Raw genomic sequence first — 23366 nt, 5'->3', positions numbered from 1 at the left:
GGAGCGCCGGGTTGGGGGTCGGCGGTCATGGGTTCGGATCCCAGCTCTGCCACTTGTCAGCTGTGTGACTGTGGACAAGTCACTTCACTTCTCTGGGCCTCAGTGGCCTCATCTGTTAAATGGGGATGAAGACCGTGAGCCCCACGTCAGACAACCTGATCACCTTGTATCCCCGAGCACTTAGAACAGCTAAGGTCTAAGTTGGGAAGCAGCGTGGCTCAGTGGAAGGGGCCCGGGCTTCGGAGTCAGAGGTCGTGAGTTCGATTTCCGGCTCTGCACTCGTAGCTGCGGGACTGTGGGCGAGTCACTTCACTCCTCTGTGCCTCAGTTCCCTCATCTGTAAAATGGGCATTAACGTGAGCCTCACGTGGGACGACCCGATGACCCCTGTATCTCCCCCGGCGCTTAGAACGGTGCTCTGCACATAGGAAGCGCTTAACGAATGCCAACAATATTAACAGTGCTCTGCATATAGTAAGCGCTTAACAAATACCACCATTATTATTATTATTATCCTACCTACCGTGAGGACGGCGGGATCCAGGCCGGCCGACGGAGGGTGAGGAGGGGAGGGCATCTCGGCGGGGCGTCGTCCGCCGTTCGGGGACGGTTCTGGTGGCCTCGGGTCGAAGGTGACTGGCTCAACCCGCGGGGCCACGATGTTGGCCACGGGAGGCGTGGCCTCTATTTGGTGGACGTGGCGGGTGAGGCCTCTCCCTGCTGGCCACGGGTGGATGTGGCCTCTGGGTGTTGGCCATCGTGAGCGTGGCCTCTTTCTCCCGGGCATGAAGGGTGTGGCATTTGGGCGGCCACCATGGTGGGCGTGACCTCTGCTCTGGTGGGCGTGACCTCTGGGTGGTGGGCATGTCCTCTGGGGGACCGGTCTCCGTCTCCCCCATTGATAATAATGCTATTTGTTAAGCACTTACTACGTGCCAAGCTGGAGAAGCAGGCGTGGCTCTGTGGAAAGGGCATGGGCCGGGGAGCCAGCGGTCATGGGTTCGAATCCCAGCTCTGCCACTTGTCAGCTGTGTGGCTGTGGGCAAGTCACTTCACTTCTCCGGGCCTCAGTTCCCTCATCTGTAAAGTGGGGATGAGATGGTGGGCCTCACGTGGGAGCGACCTGATGACCCTGTATCTACCCCAGCCGCTTAGAACAGTGCTCGGCCACATAGTAAGCGCTTACAAATACCAACGTTATTACTCTAAGCACTGGGGTAGATACGAGGTAGTTAGGTTGTCCCACGTGGGGCTTACGGTCTTCATCCCCATTTGACAGATGATGAGATAAATAATAATAACGTTGGTGTTGGTTAAGCTCTTACTACGTGCAGAGCACTGTCCTAAGCGCTGGGGGAGATCCAGGGGAATGAGGTTGTCCCACGTGAGGCTCCCAGTCTTCATCCCCATTTTACAGATGAGGGAACTGAGGCCCGGAGAAGTGAAGTGACTTGCCCACAGTCACACAGCTGACAGGTGGCAGAGCGGGGATCCGAACCCGTGACCCCCGACTCCCAAGCCCTGGCTCCTTCCACTGAGCCGCGCTGAGGCCCCAGAGAAGTGAAGTGATTTCCCCAAGGTCCCACAGCAGACAGGTGGTGGAGCCGGCGCTTAGAACAGTGCTCTGCACATAGTAAGCGCTTAACAAATACCAACATTATTATTATTATTATTATTATTAGAACCCATGACCTTGGGACTCCCAGGCCCGGGCTCTGTCCACTACGCCGTGCCGCTTCTCATCGGACTGTAAACTCGTCGCGGGCCGGAAATGCGCCTCCTTATTGTCGTATTGTCCTCTCCCCAGGGCTAAGTGCAGCGCTCTGCACACTGTAAGCGCTCAAGTGATACGACTGAATGAATGAACCAATAACCGAAAAAGATCCAAATGGCTCGGGGGGAAAGCGATGGCTGAAAAGGAAAGAAAAAATGAAAAATGGCATTTTCCAGGGAGCAAAAGGGGCTGACTCGCAACCTCTAGACTCCACGATAGAGGGTGATCCTGGGAGGGCCCAAATTCCCGGGTTTTCCAGAGCTGATGTTTTCCTTCCCGGCTGGACGGATGCTCATCAGTGAGGAGGGAATAATCATCGTTGTATTTCTTATTCATTGAATCAATAGTATTTATTGAGCGCTTACTAGGTGCCGAGCACTGTACTAAGCACTTGGAATGGACAGATCGGTAACAGAGACAGTCCCTGCCCTTTGACTGCCCACGCTGCTTTGGGGAGAAGCAGCGTGGCTCAGTGGAAAGAGCACGGGCTTTGGAGTCAGAGTTCATGGGTTCGAATCCCGGCTCGGCCACCTGTCAGCTGTGTGACTTTGGGCGAGTCACTTAACTTCTCCGTGCCTCAGTCACCTCATCTGTAAAATGGGGATGAAGACTGTGAGCCCCACGTGGGACAACCTCATTCCCCTGTGTCTACCCCAGCGCTTAGAACAGTGCTCGGCACATGGTAAGCGCTTAACAGATACCAACATTATTATTATTATTATTTGACGGGCTTTCGGTCTAATCGGCCTATTTCTTACGCTCTTAATCCCGGCTCTGCCACCTGTCAGCTGTGTGACCGTGGGCGAGTCACTTCACTTCTCCGGGCCTCAGTGACCTCTTCTGTAAAATGGGGATGAAGACTGGGAGCCTCACGCGGGACGACCTGATGACCCTGTATCTACCCCAGCGCTTAGAACGGTGCTCTGCACATAGGAAGCGCTTAACAAATACCAACATTATTATTAATATGTGCCACGCGCTGTACTGAGCGCTGAGACACAAGACGTGTGTCAGGTCAGACACGTGGGGAGGAAACCTCCATCGCGGAATTCAGCCGAGGGGAAGGTAGGCCGGGGAAATCTCCCCCTGCAGACTATAAGCTCCTTGTGGGGAGGAATCGTGTCTACCAACTCTGTTGTGTTGTACTTTCCCAAGTGCTTAGTACAGTGATGATGATGATGACGGCATTTGTTAAGCGCTTACTATGTGCCAAGCACTGTTCTAATAGTAATGTTGGTATTTGTTAAGCGCTTACTATGTGCAGAGCACTGTTGTAAGCGCTGGGGTAGATACAGGGTCATCAGGTCGTCCCACGTGAGGCTCACAGTTAATCCCCATTTTACAGATGAGGTCACTGAGGCCCGGAGAAGTGAAGTGACTCGCCCACGGTCACACTGCTGACAAGTGGCAGAGCCGGGAGTCGAACCCATGACCTCCGACTCCGAAGCCCAGGCTCTTTCCACTGAGCCACGCTAAGCCCCGGGGGAGGATACAAAGTAATCAGGTCGTCCCACGTGGGGCTCCCAGTCTTCATCCCCATTTTCCAGATGAGGGAACTGAGGCACAGAGAAGCGAAGTGACTCACCCAAAGTCACACGGCTGACAAGCGGCGGGGCCGGGATTCAAACCCATGACCTCTGACTCCCGAGCCCGGGCTCTTTCCGCTGAGCCCCGCTGCTTCTACAGCGCTCTCCACAGTTACCATGGATTGCCAAATGGGAGGTGTCCTGCCGTAAATCTTAGCTCGGGTTTTTCCATCTCTGTTTTCCTTCCCTTCCCTGCAATTCCGTGGCCGACGACTTTCCTCGGGATGTCTCGGAAGTACCCGGCCCCCCCCCGCCAAAGACAGACCCCCGACCCCCCAAATGGCACGGCCAATATTCCCCGGCTAACGGCTAACACTCCAATGCAGAAGTCAGTCAGGAATCTGCTTACGAGCAGAGGAAACGAAAAGCGTATCCTAGCGGATAAAGTCCCGGCCCGGGAGTCGGAAAGACCTGGGTTCTAATCCTGACTCTGCGCAGCGTGGCAAGAGCCCGGGCTTGGGAGTCAGAGGTCGTGGGTTCTAATCTTGGCTCTGCCACTTGTCCGCTGGGTGACCTTGGGCTAGTCACTTCACTTCTCAGTTCCCTCATCTGGAAAATGGGGATGAAGACTGTGAGCCCCACGTGGGACAATCTGATCACCTTGTATCCCCCCCCAGCGGTTAGAACAGTGCTTGGCACAGAGTAAGCGCTTAACAAACACCGTTATTATTATTATTATTATTATTATTAGATAAGTCAATCAGGTGAGATCTAGTGCCTACCCCAGGTGGGGCTCAAAGTCCAAGTTAGAGCGAGAACAGAACAGGCTTTGAGAAGCAGCGTGAATGGATCCATTTATAAATGAGTCAGAAGGACCAGGGTTCGAATCCCGGCTCTGCCACTTGTCTGCTGGGTGACCTCGGACAACTCACTTGACTTCTCCGGGCCTCAGTTCCCTCATCTGTAAACTGGGGATGAAGACTCTGAGCCCTATGTGGGACAGGGTCTACGTCCAACCCAATTATCTTGTATCTACCCCAGTTCTTAGAATAATAATAATAATAATCATGTTGGTATTTGTTAAGCGCTTACTATGTGCAGAGCACTGTTCTAAGCGCTGGGGTGGGATACAAGGTGATCAGGTTGTCCCCACGTGAGGCTCACAGTCTTCGTCCCCATTTTACAGATGGGGTCCTGCGGCACAAGAGAAGTGAAGTGACTTGCCCAAATCACACAGCTGAACAAGTGGCGGAGTGGGATTCGAACCCTTGACCTCTGACTCCCAAGCCGGGCTTTTTCACTGAGCCACGCTGCTTCTCTAGAACAGTGCCCGGCAAGTAGTAAGCGCTTAACAAATACCACAGATTATTGTTAATTATTATTCCCTCACCTCCCTGACTTCCTACTAGGGGAAGTGGTGTGGACGAAGCGGCAGGGCACCAGTCTAAGAGCCAGAGGACCCGGGTCGAGTCGTGCTGGCCGCTGACCTGCGGTGTGACCCTGAGTGAGTTCACTTACCTTCTCTGTACCTCAGTTTTCTCATTCTGTAAAATGGGGATAATCATCCTACCCCCCCTCTCTTTACCTCACAGGTTATTGTGAGGGCTGAAATGAACAGATGGGGATAATAATTCCTGCCTCCTTTGAAGCGCTTAGTACAGTGCTCAGCACATAGTAAGCGCTCAATAAATACTACTGAATGAATTAATTCATTCGTTGAATCCTATTTATTGAGGGCTTACTATGTGTTTCACAGGCTTGTTGTGAGCGCTGAAATGAATGCAAGTAGATTATAATAGCGTGGCTAGTGGAAAGAGCCCGGGCTTGGGAAATCAGAGGTCCATGAGTTCAAATCCCAGCTCCGCCACCTGTCAGCTGTGTGACTGTGGGCGAGTCACTTCACTTCTCTGTGCCTCGGTGACCTCATCTGGAAAATGGGGATTAAGACTGTGAGCCCCACGTGGGACGACCTGATGACCCCGTATCTACCCCAGCGCTTAGGAACAGTGCTTCTGCACATAGTAAACGCTTAACAAATACCACCATTTTTTATTATTTACCTACCTCACAGAGAGGTTGTGAGGGCTCAGATGAACTAATTCATGTGAGAGCCCTTTGGTAATGAAAGTGCTATATGAAATCCAAGGTAAAAAGAATGGTATTTGGGGTAGATACAAACTAATTATAATAATAATAATAATGATGGTAAGTGGTAAAGCGCTTACTATGTTCCAGGTTACTATGTTCCAGGTGATGTACTAAACACAGGGATGATTACAGGCAAATGGGTTGGACACAGTCCTCTGTCCCACATGGGGCTCACACCCTCAGTCTCCTTTTTACAGATGAAGGAACTGAGGCCCAGAGGAGTGAAATGAGTTGCCATGGTCACCCAGCAGACAAGGGCAGAGCCAGGATTAGAACCCAGGACCTTCTGACTCCCAGGCCCGGCTCTGTCTGCTACGCCACCAAACTGCCTAGTATTAGTACGACGATCCAGCCACACCGTTGGCTCCTCCAACACTAGCTTGCTCTCAATCAGTCGGTGGTATTTATTGAGCACTTACCCTGTGCCAAAGCACTGCACTAAACACTAAAGGAGAGTAATGATAATAAGTAGTAATAAGCACGGACCTTGGAGTCAGAGGTCGTGAGTTCTAATTCCTGACTCTGCCACTTGTCTGCAGTGTGACTTTGGCAAGTCACTTCCCTTCTCTGTGCCTCAGTTACCTCATCTGTAAAACGGGGATTAAGCCTGTGAGCCCCAAGTGGGACCACCCGATTACCTTGTATCGCCCCCAGTGCTCTAGAACAGTGCTTGCACAAAGTAAGCACTTAATAAATACCATCGTTATTATTTTTTTTTAATTGAGAAGCAGCGTGGCTCAGTGGAAACAGCACGGGCTTTGGAGTCAGAGGTCATGGGTTCTAATTCCCAACTCCGCCACTTGTCTGCAGTGTGACTTTGGTCAAGTCACTTAACTTCTCAGTACCTCAGTTACCTCATCTGCAAAATGGGGATTAAGACTGTGAGCCCCATGCGGGACAACCTGATGACCCTGTATCTCCCCCAGCGCTTAGAACAATGCTCTGCACATAGTAAGCGCTTAACAAATACCCAACATTATTAATAATAATTATTATTATGGCATATGTTAAGTGCTTACTCTGTGCCAAGCACTGTCCTAGAGGTCTGGGTAGATACAAGGTAATCAGTTTGTCCCACATTGGGGCTCACAATCTGCCTGGCACATAGTAAGCACTTAACTAATACCATCATCATTATTATTATTAATAATCCCCATTTTACAGATGACATAACTGAGGCCCAGAGAAGTGAAAGTGGCTTGTCCAAGGTCACATAGCAGACAATTGGTGGAGCCGGGATTAATAATAATAACGATGGCATTTGTTAAGCACTTACTCTGTGCAAAGCACTGTTCTAAGTGCTGAGGAGGATACAAGGTGATCAGGTTATCCCACGTGGGGCTTATAGTCTTCATCCCCATTTTCCAGATGAGGGAACTGAGGCACAGAGAAGTTAAGTGACTTGTCCCCAGTCACACAGCTGACAAGCAGCAGAGCCGGGATTTGAACCCATGACCTCGGACCCCCAAGCTTTCCACAAAGCCACGCTGCTTCTTGAACAGGGCAAAAGTGTTGGTAGACAGGTTCCCTGCCCACTAGCAGTGTGTAGTCTAGACAGGGAGGCAGATATCACTTGAAATAAATAAATGACTGATATGGAGGTAACTGCTTTGGGGCAGAGGAAGGGGGTGAATGAAAAGTTTAGATCCAAGTGCAAAAGGCCAAGCTGAAGGGAGAGGAAAAGGAGGAAAATGAAGGCTTAGTCCTGGAGGGCCTCTTGGAGGAGACGTTGAGAAGCCGCATGGCCTATGTTGCTAAAGCCCGGGCCTGAGAATCAGGTCGTGGTTCTCACCCTGGCTCCGCCACTTGTCTGCTGGTGACCTTGGGTGAGTCACTTCACAGTGAGTCACAGGGCTCTGCACAAAGCAAGGGCTCAATAAATACGATTGAATGAATGAAATGAACTTCACTTCTCTGTGCCTCAGTTCCCTCATCTGCAAAATGGGGATGAAGACTGTGAGCCCCACGGGGGACAACCTGATGACCTTGCATCTTCCCCAGGACTTAGAACGGTGCTTGGCACATAGTAAGCGCTTAACAAATACCATAATTAATTCATTAATTTTCCCACTTTAGTTCCCAAATGGCCGCCCCTCATTATATTTGCTGTATTTCAGAAAACTCTGGACAAATATCGTTTTGCCTGTTAAAAGTGAAAAAAGGATTGATTTTATTCGTTCAGTCAGGCCGGTCATATTTATTGAGCGCTTACTGTGTGCAGAGCACTGGAGGAACAGCGTGTCCTATCTGCATATTTGAAAGAAAAAGTTCCCGTTCCGTGGGTCATCTGTGTTTTGGGTAACGCCTGCCCGATCTTTCCGCCCGTACGGCCTGAAGGATGGAGAGCTGTCTGTCCCCTGAAGAACTCATTCATACATTCGATCGGACTGACTGGGCGCTTACTGTGTGCAGAGCACTGTACCAAAGCTCTTGGAGAGTTCAGAAGAACAGTGAATAGACAGATTTCCCTGCCCACGACCAGCTTACGGTCTAGAGGTGGAGACGGATAGTAATAGAAATAAATAAATGAGGGATCAGGACATAAGTGGTGTGGGGCTGGGAAGGGGGATTTGAATAAAGGGAGCGAGTCAGGGGAAGCAGAAGAGAGTGGAAGATGAGGAAAAATGGGGCTTAGTCCAGGAAGGAGCTCCTGATAGGGCATCTTATAATAATAATGCTCGGTATTTAAGTGCTTACTATGTGCAGAGCACTGTTCTAAGCGCTGGGAGAGATACAGGGCGATCAGATTGTCCACGTGAGGCTCACAGTCTTCATCCCCATTTTACAGATGAGGTCACTGAGGCCCAGAGGAGGTGAAGTGACTCGCCCACAGTCACACAGCTGACAGGTGGCGGGGCCGGGATTCGAACCCATGGCCTCTGACTCCCAAGCCCGGGATCTTCCACTGAGCCACGCCGTTCCCATCCCTTCATGAAATCCGTCAGGAAGTCTCAACGCTTCTGCTTCAAAGCCACGGCTTGACAAATCGAGGAATTGACTTCTCTGAGGGAACGGGAAAATGGATGATAATAATAATATTTCATAATTATGGTATTTGTTCAGCGCTTACTATGTGCCAGGCACTGTACTAAGCACTGGGTGGATACAGGTTAATCGGCTTGGATGCGGTACCCATTTATAGATGAGACGACTGTCTCATTGTCACGTCATCAATTGATGAGACAGTGGAGGCCCAGAGAAGTGAAGGTGACTCACCCAAAGGTCACACAGCAGGCAGGTGGCAGAGGCAGGATGAGAACCCATGACTTCCTGGCTCCAGGCCCGGGCTCTAACCACTAGACCGCACTGCTTCTCAGTTCTCGGGTGCAGTTGTCGTCGTGGAGGCGGGTTCTTTTGAGGTGGAGGCCATCTTCCGCCCCTTGGGTGAATCAGACCCAGGTGTTCCGCCGAACTGGATTTAGAATCCACAACTACGGGGGCAACTCGAAAAACCCTCTTAGGACCCTGGAGCACGTGTGAGGCCAAGAAAGTTCATTCATTCATATCAATCGTATTTATTGAGCGCTTACTTTGCGCAGAGCGCTGTACCAAGCGCTTGGAAAGTAAAATCGGGCAGCAGACAGAGGCGAACCCTGCCCAACGGACGGGCTCCTCCTCCCCAGTTCATGTCCCAGTCCTCAGGGAGGGTAGTCTGAGCCCCGCTCGGCTTGTCTCTGGCTCTCCGGGCTGCAACCGGGTCAGGCTCCACATTGAAAGGCCGGTTTGCCATATTAGTGGGAACTGGGAGTCCCACGTGGGACGGCAGCTGCGTCCGGCCCGTTTTCTCATATCCCTCCCGGCGCTTGTGTCTCGCCTCTTGTCTGGATCACCCTCCCTCCTCAAATCTGCCGGACGATGACTCTCTTCAAAACCTTCTTGAAGGCCCGTCTCCTCCCGCAGGCCTTCCCTGACTAAGCCCCACTTTTCCTCATCTCCCCCTCCCTTCTGCGACACCCTGACTTGCTCCCTTTGCTCTTCCCCCCTCCCGGCCCCTCTGATGTCCATCTCCGTCATTTTATTTATCGATATTGATGTCTGTTTACCTGTATGGGTGTCTGTCTCCCCGCAAGACTGTGAGCTCGTTGTGGGGAGGGATTGTCACTCTTTATCACTGTATTGTACTTTCCCGAATGCTTAGTGTGGTTCTCTGCACACAGTAAGCACTTAATAAATACAACTGAATGAATGAATGAATTAATACAGTAATAATAATAATAATGCTGGTATTTGTTAAGCGCTTACTCTGTGCAGAGCACCGTTCTAAGCGCTGGGGGAGATACAGGGTCATCAGGTTGTCCCACGTGAGGCTCACAGTCTTAATCCCCATTTGACAGATGAGGGAACTGACTTGGCACATGGTCAGCACTTAACAGATACCAAGATTATTGTTGTTGTCAACCCCCATTTTACAGATAAGGTAACCGAGGCCCAGAGAGGGGAAGTGGCTTGCCCTAGTTCACACAAGCGGACAAGTGGCAGAACCGGGACTAGAACCCAGGTCCTTCTGACTCTCAGACGCAACCCCGCTCCAATCTCCCTCCAGACTGGAAGCTCGCTGTGGGCAGGGCATGTGGTCTGTTATATTGTTCTGTCAGATTCTTGCCAGGTGGTCGTGCAGTGCTCTGCACACGGTAAGCGCTCAATAAATACGATTGACTGACTGGTGGACTGAGTTCCAGTCGACAAGGCCAAGTGGAAGGCCATCCCGGCTCGGCCACTTGTCAGCTGTGGGACTGTGGGCGAGTCACTTCACTTCTCTGGGCCTCGGTTCCCTCATCTGTCAAATGGGGATTAAGACTGTGAGTCCCACGTGGGACAGGCACCGTGTCCAACATGACTAATTTGCCAAACACTGTTTTAATCCCAATGCTTAGAACGCAGTGCTTGGCACATCACCTTGTATCCTCCCCAGTGCTTAGAACAGGGCTTTGTACATAGTAAGTGCTTAACGAATGCCATCATTCTTATTATAGTAAGTGCTCCACAAGTACCATAATAAATAATAATAACGATAATGATAATAATTATTCTGGCTTAGTGGGTAAACAAAAGAAGATCAGCAGGACCATGGTATTGGACTCATGGTCCATCAAGGCCAACATTCTGTGTCTGGTAATACATTGCAATCAGTAAATAATAACAATGATAATAATAATAGTATTTGTTAAGTGCTTACTATATTTCAGGCACTGCACTAAACACTGGCACAGACATAAGCAAATTGGAACTGTCTCTAGCCCCATTTTACAGATGAGGTAACTGAGGCACAGAGAAGTGAAATGATTTGCCCAAGGTCACACAGCAGATGAATGACAGAGCTGGGCTTAAAATCCATGATCTCCTAACTCTCAGGCCTATGCTCTGTCCACTACACCATGCTGCTTCTCTAATCAATTGACTGTATTTATTGAGAGAAGCAGCGTGGCTCAGTGGAACGAGCCCGGGCTTGGGAGTCAGAGGTCATGGGTTCGAATCCCCGTCTGCCACTTGTCAGCTGTGTGACTGTGGGCGAGTCACTTCGCTTCTCTGTGCCTCAGTGACCTCATCTGTAAAATGGGGATGAAGACTGTGAGCCTCACGTGGGACAAAGTGATTACCTTGTATCGACCCCAGCGCTTAGAACAGTGTTCTGCACATAGTAAGGGCTTAACGAATATCAATTTTTTTTTTTACTGTGTGCAGAGCACTGTACTAAGCACTTGGGAAAGCATAATACAGTAGAGTTGGCAGACACGTTCACTGCCACAATGAGCTTGTGATCTAGAGGGTGTGACAGACATTTATTTAAATATTCCCCTATTTATTTTGTTAATGAGGTGTCCATCCCCTTGATTCTATTTATCGTGATTATGTTGTCTTGTTTTAGTCCATCTGTCTCCCCCGATTAGACCGTGAGCCCGTCACTGGGCAGGGATTGTCTCTACCTGTTGCCGAATTGTATATTCCGAGTGCTTAGTACAGTGCTCTGCACATAGTAAGCGCTCAATAAATATTATCGAATGAATGAATGAACATAAATAAATCAATTACAGAAATGCCCATAAATGCTTGGAGTAATTTTGATTGTTTCCATCCTTTTTAACGTTAGGGTGGGCCGGCTAATAACTCTGAGAAACAGCATGGCACAGTGGATGGAGCACGGGCTTGGGAGTCGGAAGGTCATGGGTTCTAATCCCGGTTCCGCCAATTGCCTGCTGTGTGACCTTGGGCCAGTCACTCCACTTCTCTGGGCCTCAGTCACCTCACCTCTACACAGGGGATTGAGACTGTGAGCGCCGTGCAGGACAGGGACTGGGTCCAACCTGGTTAGCTTGTGCAGCTGTGTGACTCTGGGCAAGTCACTTGACTTCTCTGTGCCTCAGTGACCTCATCTGTATAATGGGGATTAACTGCGAGCCTCACGTGGGACAACCTGATTACCCTGTATCTCCCCCAGCGCTTAGAACAGTGCTCTGCACATAGTAAGCGCTTAACAAATACCAGCATTATTGTACAACGCCTGGCACATAGGAAGCACTTAACAATACTATTAAAAACAAAAACAAAACTTAGCAGTTTCTAGTAGGTTGGATGGGTGGAATGGGAGGGGTAAATTGAGAGATTTTAGTGAGCACCAGGTCCGCCTTAATTTGAGCTACCCAGAATTTGGGGCCTCTTTAAATTAATCAATCAATCAATCAACCAGTAAGTAGTACTTATCAAGTACTTGTTGGGTGTGGTGCACTGTACTAAGAGTTTGCAAGAAACAGGATCTCTGCCCTGAAGCAGCTTATGGTCGAATGGTAACTTTATCCTGACTATAAACAGAAGGTTTCCTTCCCGGGCCGCCATTTTCAACCGTTCACTTTCCAATGGCTCCTTCCCCACTCTTTTCATTCATTCATCCATTGTATTTATTGAGCTCTTACTGTGTGCAGGGCACTGTACTAAGCGCTTAGCACTGTAGATGCCCACATCTCCCCATCTTAAAAACAACACCCTTCCCTCACCCCGTGATTCCCTCCATGGGAAGCAGCGTGGCTCAGCGGAAAGAGCCCGGGCTTGGGAGTCAGAGGTCAAGGGTTCGAATCCCGGCTCTGCCACGTGTCAGCTGTGTGACTGCGGGCAAGTCGCTTCATTTCTCTGGGCCTCAGTTCCCTCATCTGTAAAATGGGAATTAACCGTGAGCCTCACGTGGGACAACTTGATTACCCTGTATCTACCCCAGCGCTTAGAACAGTGCCCTGCACATAGTAAGCGCTTAACAAATGCCAGCATTATTATCCATTTATCGTCCCATCTCCCTCCTACCCCTCTCCCCCTGAGTTGCCTCTGCTAAGCATTTTCTCCTCCACTGGTCAGCTGTGTGACTTTGGGCAAGTCGTTTCACCTCTCTTGGCTTCAGTTACCTCATCTGTAAATTGGTGACTGAGAGTCCCACATGGGACAACCTGATAACCCTGTATCTGCTCCAGCGCTTAGAACAGTGCTGGGCACAAAGTAAGCACTTAACAAATACCATCATTCTTCTTCTTCTTATTACACTCGCTGCTTCCACTTCCTCTCCATCCAGTCTCTCCTTGACCTCCCTCTACTCTGGCTTCCTTCCTCTTCAGGCCACAGAAACTGCCCTCTCGAAGGTCACCGATGATCTTCTTCTTGCCAAATCCAGGGGCGTCTACTCCATCCTAATCCTCCTCGACCTCTCAGCTGCCTTCAACACTACAGGCCACCGCCTTCTCCTGGAAGCGTTATCCCACCTCGGCTTCACTGACTCTGTCGTCTCCTGGTTCTCCTTTAATCTCTCCAGCCGCTCATAATAATAATAATGTTGGTATTTGTTAAGCGCTTACTATGTGCAGAGCACTGTTCTAAGCGCTGGGGTAGATAGAGGGGAATCAGGTCGTCCCACGTGGGGCTCACAGTCTTAATCCCCACTTTACAGATGAGGGAACTGAGGCACAGAGAAGTGAAGTGACGTGCCCACAGTCACCCAGCTGAGAAGTGGCAGAGCTGGGATTCGAACTCATGACCTCTGACTCCAAAGCCCGTGCTCTTTCCACTGAGCCACGCTGTCATTCTCAGTCTCCTTCGTGGGCTCCTCCTCCGCCTCCCACCCCCTAACTCTGGGGGGGTCCCTCAAGGTTCAGTTCTGGCTCCCCTTCTATTCTCCATCAACACCCACTCCCTTGGAGAACTCATTCACTCCCACAGCTTCAACTCAGCGTGGCTCAGTGGAAAGAGCCCTGGCTTGGGAGTCCGAGGTCATGGGTTCAAATCCCGGCTCTGCCACTTGGCAGCCGTGTGACTGTGGGCAAGTCACTTCACTTCTCTGGGCCTCAGTGACCTCATCTGGAAAACGGGGATTAAGACTGTAAGTCCCAAGTGGGACAACCTGATTACCCTGTATCTACCCCAATGCTTAGAATATTGCTCCGCACATAGTAAGCGCTTAACAAATACCAACATTAATTAATTAGAGAAGCAGCATGGCTCAGTGGAAAGAGCACGGACTGGGGACTCAGAGGTCATGGGTTCAAATCCCAGCTCCGTCGCTTGTCAGCTGCGTGACTTTGGGCTAGTCACTTAACTTCTCTGTGCCTCAGTTCCCTCAACTGTAAAATGGGGATTAAGACTGTGAGCCCCACATAGGACAACCTGATGACCTTGTATCCTCTCCAGCACTTAGAACAGTGCTTGGCACATAGTAAGCGCTTAACAAATGCTATCATCATTATTATTATTATTGTTAATTACCATTTCTGTGTGGATGAGACAATGACTCTCCCCACCTTCAAATTCTCACTGAAGGCCCATTTCCTCCAAGAGGCCTTCCCTGTTTAAGCTCTCAATTTCTCTTTTCCCTTCTGTGTCACCCTGACCCGCTCCCTTTATTCACCACCCCCGCCCCCAGGTCCCCAGAACCTATGTCCATATGTGCATTTTATTTACTTATATTGTCTGTTCCTCCCTCTAGACCGTAAGCTCCGCTGTGGGCAGGGAATGCGTCTGTTATATTGGTGTTTCTACTCTCTCAAGCACTTAGTACAGTGCCCTGCACAAAGTAGGTGCTCAATAAATATGATTGATTCCCAAATGTACATCTTCAGCTGCAGTCCTTCTCCTTCTCTGCGGTCTCGCGTTTCCTCCCGCATTCAGGACATCTCTATTTGAACGTCCCCCTGCCACCTCAAACTAAACGTGTCCAAAGCAGAACTCGTCTTCCCACCCAAATCCTCTCCTCCTGGTTGTCTTATCACTGTAGACAGCACCGCCATCCTTCCTGTCTCACAAACCCATAACCTCGATCTTCGACTCATCTCTCTCCTTCAACCCACGTATTTAATCGTCACCAATCGTCCTGTCCGTTTGTACCTTCGAAACGTCGCTAAAATCCACCCCTTCCTCTCTATCCGAGATGCTACCGTTTCGATTCTGCCTTGACGACTGCATCAACCTCCTCGCCGACCTCCCTGCCTCCTGTCTCTCCCCACTCCAGTCCAAACCTCACTCAGCTGCCCGGTTTATTTTTTTAAAAAAAGCCATTCGGTCCAAATCTCTCCACTCCACAAGAACGGCCCGCGGTTGCCCATCCATCTCTGCGTCAAACAGAAACCCGTCACCTTTTAAAGCACTCAGCCAGTTCATTCCCTTTGATTCATTCATTCAATCGTATTTATTGAGCGCTTTCTGTGTGCAGAGCACTGTACCAAGTACTTTTAGCTAACTTCATTGATTTCCTACTACAACCCAGCCCACGTGCTCGGTCCCTTGTGGAAGAAAAACTTCACAGACAATGCGCTGTGTCTAAAAAGTGTATGTCAGAGACAAGTTTATTTCCACTAGTGCTTCTTCCAGCACTACCAGGGAAAAGTGGTCCATCGGCAGAGATTCCCTTCCAGTCGAACTCAGCTCAACTTCAAGCGATACAGAGTTTCTTTATAAATCTTTGGTTATTTTTATATCAAGTGTTGTCGAGTCATTTTTGATTCATAGCGACTCTATGGATGTACTTTCTCCAGTACGCTCTGTCTTCTGCCAGAATGCAAGCAGCGTGGCTCAGTGGAAAGAGTCAGGGCTTGGGAGTGAGAGGTTGTGGGTTCTAATCCCAGCTCTGTCACTCATCAGCCCTGTGACTTTGGGCAAGTCACTTCCCTTCTCTGGGCCTCAGTTCCCTCATCTATAAAATGGGGATTAAGACTGTGAGCCCCATGTGGGACAACCTGATTACCTTGTATCTACCCAGGGTTTATAACAGTGCTTGGCACAAAGTAAGCATTTAACAAATACCATTCATTCATTCATTCAATAGTATTTATTGAACGCTTACTACGTGCAGAGCACTGTACTAAGCGCTTGGAATGTACAAATCGGTAACAGAGACAGTCCCTGACCTTTGACGGGCATTATTATTATTATTATTATTAATGATCTCCCCTCCCCACTGCCCCTACTCCCTTCCTCTGCTCTACCCCTTTCCCCTCCCCACAGCACTTGTGTCTATTTGTACATATTTATTACTCTGTTTTATTAATGATGGTATTTATCCATCATTAATCCCGGCTCGGCCATTTGTCAGCTGTGTGACTTTGGGCAAGTCACTTAACTTCTCGGTGCCTCAGTTACCTCATCTGTAAAATGGGGATGAAGACGGTGAGCCCCACGTGGGACAACCTGATTCCCTTGTGTCTACCCCAGCGCTTAGAACAGTGCTCTGCACATAGTAAGCGCTTAACAAATACCAACATTATTATTTACCTATTTCGATGGTATTGATGCCTGTCTACTTGTTTTGTTTTGTTGTCTGTCTCCCCCTTCTATACTGAGAGCCCATTGTTGGGTAGGGATTGTCTCTGTTGCCGAATTGTACTTTTTAAGCGCTTAGTACAGTGCTCTGCACACACTAAGTGCTCAATAAATACCACTGAATGAATGGATGAATGAAAGAGGAATACGTTAGCATAGAAAGCAGTCAGGCGTTTTCTGTTCAGCCCTGGGCCTGCTTTGTTCAAGGTGATCTGATACTGCTGATAAGCGAGGACAGGGAGTCTTGATTAAATCAAGGGAGTAGTTTCATCTGGCATGAGTAGATTCATTCATTCATTCATTCATTCAATAGTATTTATTGAGCGCTTACTATGTGCAGAGCACTGTACTAAGCGCTTGGAATGAACAAGTCGGCAACAGATAGAGACGGTCCCTGCCGTCTGACGGGCTCACGGTCTAATCTGGGGAGACGGACAGAACGATGGCGATAAATAGAGTCGAGGGGAAGAACATCTCGTAAAAACAATGGCAACAGTAGATCAAGTCACTGGGCACACCCAGAGTGGTCAAGTAAGCCTAGGACTGAAATAATAATAATAATAATAATAATAATAATGGTATTTGTTAAGCACTTACTCTGTGCCAAGCACTGTACTAAGCGCTGTGGTAGATACAAGGCCATCAGGGGACTTACAGTCTGAATCCCCATTTTACAGATAAGGTAACCGAGGCACACAGAAGTGGAGTGACTTGCCCCAAGTCGCTCAGTTGATAAGTGGCGGAGCCAGGGATTCGAACCCCCTGACCTCTGACTCCCAAGCCCGGGCTCTTTCCACTAAGCCATGCTCCTTCTCATGACTTGGAGGGGAAAGGTCAGAGGGTCATTTACTCATTCAATCGTATTTATTGAGCACTTACTGTGTGAAGAGCATTCATGCATTCAATCGTATTTATTGAGCGCGTACTGTGTGCAGAGCACTGTACTAAGCGCTTGGAATGTACAATTTGGCAACAGATAGAGACAATCCCTGCCCTTAAATGGACTCACAGTGTAAGAGGGGGAGACAGGCAGCAAAACAAAACAAGTAGTCAGGCAGGGTCTTCAACACTGTACTTCCTCACCCTCTAACGTCGACCCGCTCACTGTACCTTGCTCTCATCTGTTTCTCCAACAAGCACTGGCCCATGTCCTCCTCCTGGCCTGAAGCTCCCTCCCCTCCGTATCCAACAATCCACCACTCTCCCCACCTTCAAAGCCCTCCTAGAATCACTTCCCCTCTCAGAGACCTTTCCTGACTAAGCCCTCAATTTCTTATAATAATAATAATAATCATATTTGTTAAGCGCTTACTATGTGCCATCTACATAAAAGGCAGTCAGATTAGACACAGTCCCTTTCCCACATGGGGCTCAGAGTCTCAATCCCCATTTTCCACGTGAGGGAACTGAGGTACAGAGAAGTGAAGTGACTTGCCCAAGGTCACACAGCAGACAAGTGGTGGAGCCGGGATTAGAACACAGATCCTCTGAGACTCCCAAGTCTGTGCTCTTGCCACTAGGCCAAGCTGCTTCTCTACTCTTCTCTACTCCCACTCCCTTCTGTGTCACCCATATACTTGGAAATAAACCCTATAAACGCTTGATTTTCACCCCATATTCAACCCACCGCACTTTTGTACTTGTTGGTAATTTCTTTTAATGTCTGTCTCCCCTTGCAGACTGTAAGCTCCTTTAATTAATCGATGGTAATTATTAAGTGTTTACTGTGTGCAGAGCAGTGTACTAAGCACTTGGGAGAATACAATATGACAGAATAGGTAGATATGTTTCCTGCCCACAAGGAGCTTACAGTCCTTACAGTCTAGATAATAATAATATAATAATAATTATGGTATTCGTTAAGCACTTACTCTGGGCCAAGCACTGCTCTAAGCGATGGAGCAAATACAAGGTAATCAGCTTGTTCCACGTGGGGCTCACAGACTCAATCCCCATTTAATAATAATAATGTTGGTATTTGTTAAGCGCTTACTATGTGCCGAGCACAGTTCTAAGCGCTGGGGTAGACACAGGGGAATCAGGATGTCCCACGTGGGGCTCACAGTCTTAATCCCCATTTTACAGACGAGGTAACAGAGGCACCGAGAAGTTAAGTGACTCGCCCAAAGTCACACAGCTGACAAATGGCCGAGCCGGGATTTGAACCCATGACCTCTGACTCCAAAGCCCATGCTCTTTCCACAATGAGCCACGCTGCTTCTCTAACAGATGAGGTAAATGAGGCACAAAGAAGAGAAGAGACTTGCCCAAGGTCACACAGCAGATAGTGGCGTAGGTGGGATTAGAAGCCGCGACCTCTGACTCCCAGGCCCGGACTCTTGCCGCTAGGCCGTGCTGCCTCTCTAGATGGGGAGACACACATTAATATAAACAAATAAGATTCGGATTTAGACCTAAGTACCGTGGGGCTGAGGGAGGAGAGAAGAATTGTACCTTCCAAACGCTTAGTACAGTGCTCTGCACATAGTAAGCGCTCAATAAATACTATTGAAAAATGAATGAAGAGGGCAAATCCGGGCGCAAGGAGGACACAGCAGGGAGTGGGAGAACTTATAATGATGCTACTGATGCCTGTTTCCTTTTTTGATGTCTCTCCCCCCTCCCCCCGCCTAAACTGTGAGCCCGTCGTGAGCAGGGATTGTCTCTCTTTATTGATTGTTATATTGCAATTCCCAAGTGCTTAGTACAGTGCTCTGCGCACAGTTAAGGGCTCAGTAAGTATGATCGAATGAACGAATAAATGCAGGATGGAAAGTGTCTACCAACTCTGCTGTGTCGTACTCTCCCAGATGCTTATTAAAGTCCTCTTTTCTCAGGAAGTGCTCTTTCAATAACTGATCGATCGAATGATTGACCTCTGCAACTGTCTATTCTGCCCATCTTTTACCAGATTGTGTAAACTGGATGTTTATTTAAATAATAATGTTGGTATTTGTTAAGCGCTTACTATGTGCAGAGCACTGTTCTAAGCGCTGGGGTAGATACAGGGCAATCAGGTTGCCCCACATGAGGTTCACAGTTAATCCCCATTTTACAGATGAGGTCACTGAGGCACAGAGAAGTGAAGTGACTTGCCCACAGTCCCACAGCTGACAAGTGGCAGGGCTGGAATTCGAACCCATGACCTGTGACTCCCAAGCCCGGGCTCTTTCCACTGAGCCACGCTGCTTCGCAATGAAAGGCACTCAGGAGAAAGAAGCTCACTTCTCTTTCAATCGGTACAAAATACAACTTGGGCCTGAAGGAGGTGCAATGTTGCTAAATAATGCTGATGTTTGGTAAGCGCTTACTATGTGCCAAGCACTGTTCTTAGGGCTGGAGTAGATACAAGGTAATCACCTTGTCCCATGTGCGGCTCACAGTCTTCATCCCCATTTTACAGATGAGGTAATTGAGGCACAGAGAAGTGAAGTGACTTGCCCAAAGTCACACAGATGACAAGCGGCTGAACCGGGACTTGAACCCATGACCTCTAACTCCCAAGCCCATGCTCTTTCCACTGAGCCATGCTGCTTCTCATGAAGAGCCCGGGCCTGGGACTCAGAGGTCCTGGGTTCTAATTCTGCCTTTTGTGTGCTGTGTGACCTTGGGCAAGTCACTTAACTTCTCTGGGCCTCAATGACCTCATCTGTAAAATGAAGACGAAGCCTTCATTTATGTAATTTATTTATATTAATGTCTGTCTCGGTCTCTAGACTCTAAGCTTGTTGTGGGCGGGGAATGTGTCCATTATTTTTTATTAGCGCTTAGTAGGTGTGCTCTGCACACATTAAATGCTCAATAAATACGATCGACTAACTGATTGACTGACTGAGACCCCATACGGGACACGGACTGTGTGAAATCTGATCTCTCTACCCCAGCACTTAGTACAGTGTCTGGCACAGAGTAAAAGCTTAACAAATACCTGAAAAAAAAAAAAAAGAGACAAACCAAAAAACCCCGACGTTTTTTGGCGGTTGGTACTCCGTTGTCCGTTACTTTGGATGCAGAGGTAACGACCGCGCTGACCTGAGCCGAAGGAAGGATTCTCAGCCAATCAGAGCGCTCGTGAGGCACCGGACATTTGCCCACAGGCGTCAGAAAAATTGCCCTTGTCTTCGGAAAAGGCCAAACCCAGTAGGCTCTGCCTGCTTCTCTACAGACAACCCTTGAACCTGCCTATTTCAGTGAAACAGGCTTAACTGGGCACTCAGCCTCCGTGTAGTACTTTGTAACCAACGTCCTCCTCGCCCCATCTTTGACCGGAATTTCCACATTTACCGCAAGGGATGTTGAATGGATTTCCTTTTTTTTTCAGCTGTTGAACTTCCTCACTCCTTACGGCCACTTAGGCCGGCACTCTTTTAAAGTGGTCGCAAAAGCTCTGCTGTGTTGGCGGTGCGCGTCTCTGTTCGCTTTCAGACCGCGGCATTTTCCGGTTCCTTAGGAACGAGGGCTGCGGCATTCAGCCTTTTCCGAAGTCAGTCTGGTTCGTTGAAACCAGGAGTCTTCGATTAGTTACTGGTTTCACTCAGTTGGTTTGAAGCCTCTGGCGGATCCTTTATCCGAGTTGACCTGTCCGGAGGGCAAATTTTTGTTCGTATCAACGGCGGAGCCGTTGCTCAAAGTCGGGCGAGTTGCCCCGGTTGGAGAAGGAGTTTTTCCTTCTATCACTGGAGGAGCCGTTGGCCAAAGTTGGCCTAGTTGGCCTCTCTGGAGAGTGAGTTTTTGCTGGTATCCTAGGAGCTGTTGGTCAAATTTTCCTAGAGAAGGAAGTTTCGATCGGGTCGTTGGAGCTGTTGACCATAATCGGCCCAGTTGTCCCACCTGGAGGAGGAGTTTTTGCTGGTATTCTGGCTCAAGTTGCTCAGGAAAATATGGATTTTCCGGCGTTCGTTGGGGCGGACGCGGTGAGGGGCGGGGAAGCTCAGTCCGTCCTCCGGAAAAGAAGGTCGGGTATATTTGGGGGGAAACAGGAGCTTCCCTTGGATTGGGGGTGGCGGGCGGGCATGGTAACGGGTTTTGAGGGGAATACACCCTCGTGCGGGGCCGGGCGAGCGAGAAGCCCAGTTGATATTCATATTGTACTCTCTCAAGCGCTCAGTACAGTGCTCTATGCGTAATAAGTGTAATAATAAATACATAATAATTACAAGAATAATAATGATCAGATAACTGTCAGCTCCTTGTGGGCAACCCTGTTGTATTGTACTCTTCCAAGTGCTTGGTACAGTGCTCTGCACACAGTAAACGTTCGATAAATACGACTGATTGACTTGTTGATTGATAACTGCGGGGTCTCAGATACGTGGCCGGGGCCCAGCGAGGGGGATGCATCGTTGGGAGACTGTGAGCCTGCCGTGGGACAGTGTCCATGTCCGACCCGATTAACTTCTACCCCGGCGCTCAGAAAAGTGGGGGGAGGCTATTCCAGAAGAGCAGGGCAGTGGCCACACAGAGGGAGTCTGGGAGCATCCCTCAATCGATCAATCAATCAGTGGGATTTATTGAGCGCTGATTATATGCAGAGCACTGTACTAAGCACTTGAGAGAGCACAGTACTACAGAATTAGCAGACACGTTTCCTGTCCATAACAAGATTGTTTTAAATCAAGGTCATTATAACCAGAAGCATCTATGCCTCCTCTTCTTCTTAGACTAAGTACTTGAGTGGCTTTGAATCGAATGAACACAAACTATAAATCACATTTACAATGTTTATCCATTAACCAAAGCCCGAGAAACTAGGGTTCACAGTTCTCTGTCTGCAGGGCCGCAGGAACGGTTCTGGAGCATGGCCTACTGGCAAAAGCCCGGGCTTGGGAGTCAGAGGTCGTGGGTTCTAATCCCGACACTGCCACTTGTCGGCTGGGTGACTTTGGGCAAGTCTCTTCACTTCTCTGTGCCTCATTTACCTCATCTGTAAAATGGGGATGAAAACGGTGAGCCCCACGTGGGACAACCCGATCACCTTGTATCTACCCCAGTGCTTAGAACAGTGCTTGGCATATAGTAAGTGCCTGACAAATGCCATCATTATTACTATTATTATCTGTAAAATGGGGATTAAGACTATGAACCCCATGTGGAACAACCTGACGACCTCGTACCTATCCCGGCGCTTTGAACAGTGCTTGGCACATACTAGGCATTTAACAGATACAATCATTATTATTATTCTTACGTCCCAACAGGTCGCCCTGAAGCCCACATCGCGATGACCGGACATGGATGACCACATCCCTACAGTCCTCCCTAGCTCCCACCGCCATGTCCGGATGGCGTGGTCTCGGCGGCCATGTCCCTACAGACCGCACGCTAACGTCCGCGTCCCTGTCCCTACCATCCACGTCCCACCGACCGCGTTCCAGAGGCTGTGGCCGGGTGACCACTTTCCTACAGACCACAACCTAATGCCCGCGTCCTTGTCATCTCCTTCCTCGTCTCAGGGGCCACGTCCCGGCGGCCAAGCGTGGACGACCATCCCGCTACGGAGCAGGTGCCGACACCCCCATCCTGACGTCCACACCTGGGACGAGAAGAGTTGCTGGTTGGAGGAGCTCCCGGGCGGCCCGCCCGAGTGGGCCCTGGGCCGCAGAGCCAGAGGAGTGTCCCAAATGGTTCCTCTGCCCCCATCTTGGCATGGGGGTGGCTGGCTCTTTCTGGTGGGGGCGGGCGGGCTCCCCTCCGAGGGCTCGATTAGGGCCAGAGGCCCAGGAAGGTCGGGGGTCTGGGGGTCTTGGGGGTCTGGGGCTCTGGGAGAACATTTCTGATTTCTCTGTCAGCGGCAGATCCGCGTCTAATCAAAAGCCTTAATTAAAAAAAATTCGCTGGTACTTAATTTGATTTGGTAATTTGCATAAGACTGGAGGGTGAAGGGAACTCCCGCCGAATGTCTCCCCTCGCGCGGGGCCGGCAGCCCGCTCCCACGGGGTCCCCCCGGACCCCAGCCCCCCCCAGCCCCCAGCCACACGGTCTTCCAGCCCAACCGTTGATTTCTCCTCCAGATCGGCTGATCTTTCATTCTTTCAATCATTCGATCGTATTCGGGGTGCAGAGCACTGTACTAAGCACTTGGGAGAGGACAGTACAACAATAAGCAGACACAGTCCCTGCCCACAACAAGTTTA

At 49.5% G+C, this 23366-nt stretch overlaps 1 long non-coding RNA gene across 2 annotated transcripts; it reads left to right on the top strand.

Moving 5' to 3' along the window:
- The first annotated feature begins 20256 nt into the window (after positions 1 to 20256).
- LOC120638296 lies at positions 20257 to 23072 on the top strand. 2 transcript variants are annotated; one of them, XR_005659884.1, is made up of 2 exons: positions 20257 to 21187; positions 22431 to 23072. It is a non-coding gene; the product is annotated as an uncharacterized LOC120638296 (long non-coding RNA). The 2 variants fall into 2 exon arrangements; XR_005659883.1 differs by having other exon boundaries at positions 20258 to 21187; positions 22686 to 23072.
- The last annotated feature ends 294 nt before the right edge of the window (positions 23073 to 23366 follow it).

This window comes from Ornithorhynchus anatinus, chromosome 3 (genome assembly GCF_004115215.2).
Source record: "Ornithorhynchus anatinus isolate Pmale09 chromosome 3, mOrnAna1.pri.v4, whole genome shotgun sequence".
In the NCBI taxonomy this organism is placed as follows: Eukaryota; Metazoa; Chordata; class Mammalia; order Monotremata; family Ornithorhynchidae; genus Ornithorhynchus; species Ornithorhynchus anatinus.
The sequence above is the reverse complement of the archived record's forward strand: the minus strand, read 5'-3'. Positions and strand labels throughout refer to the sequence as shown.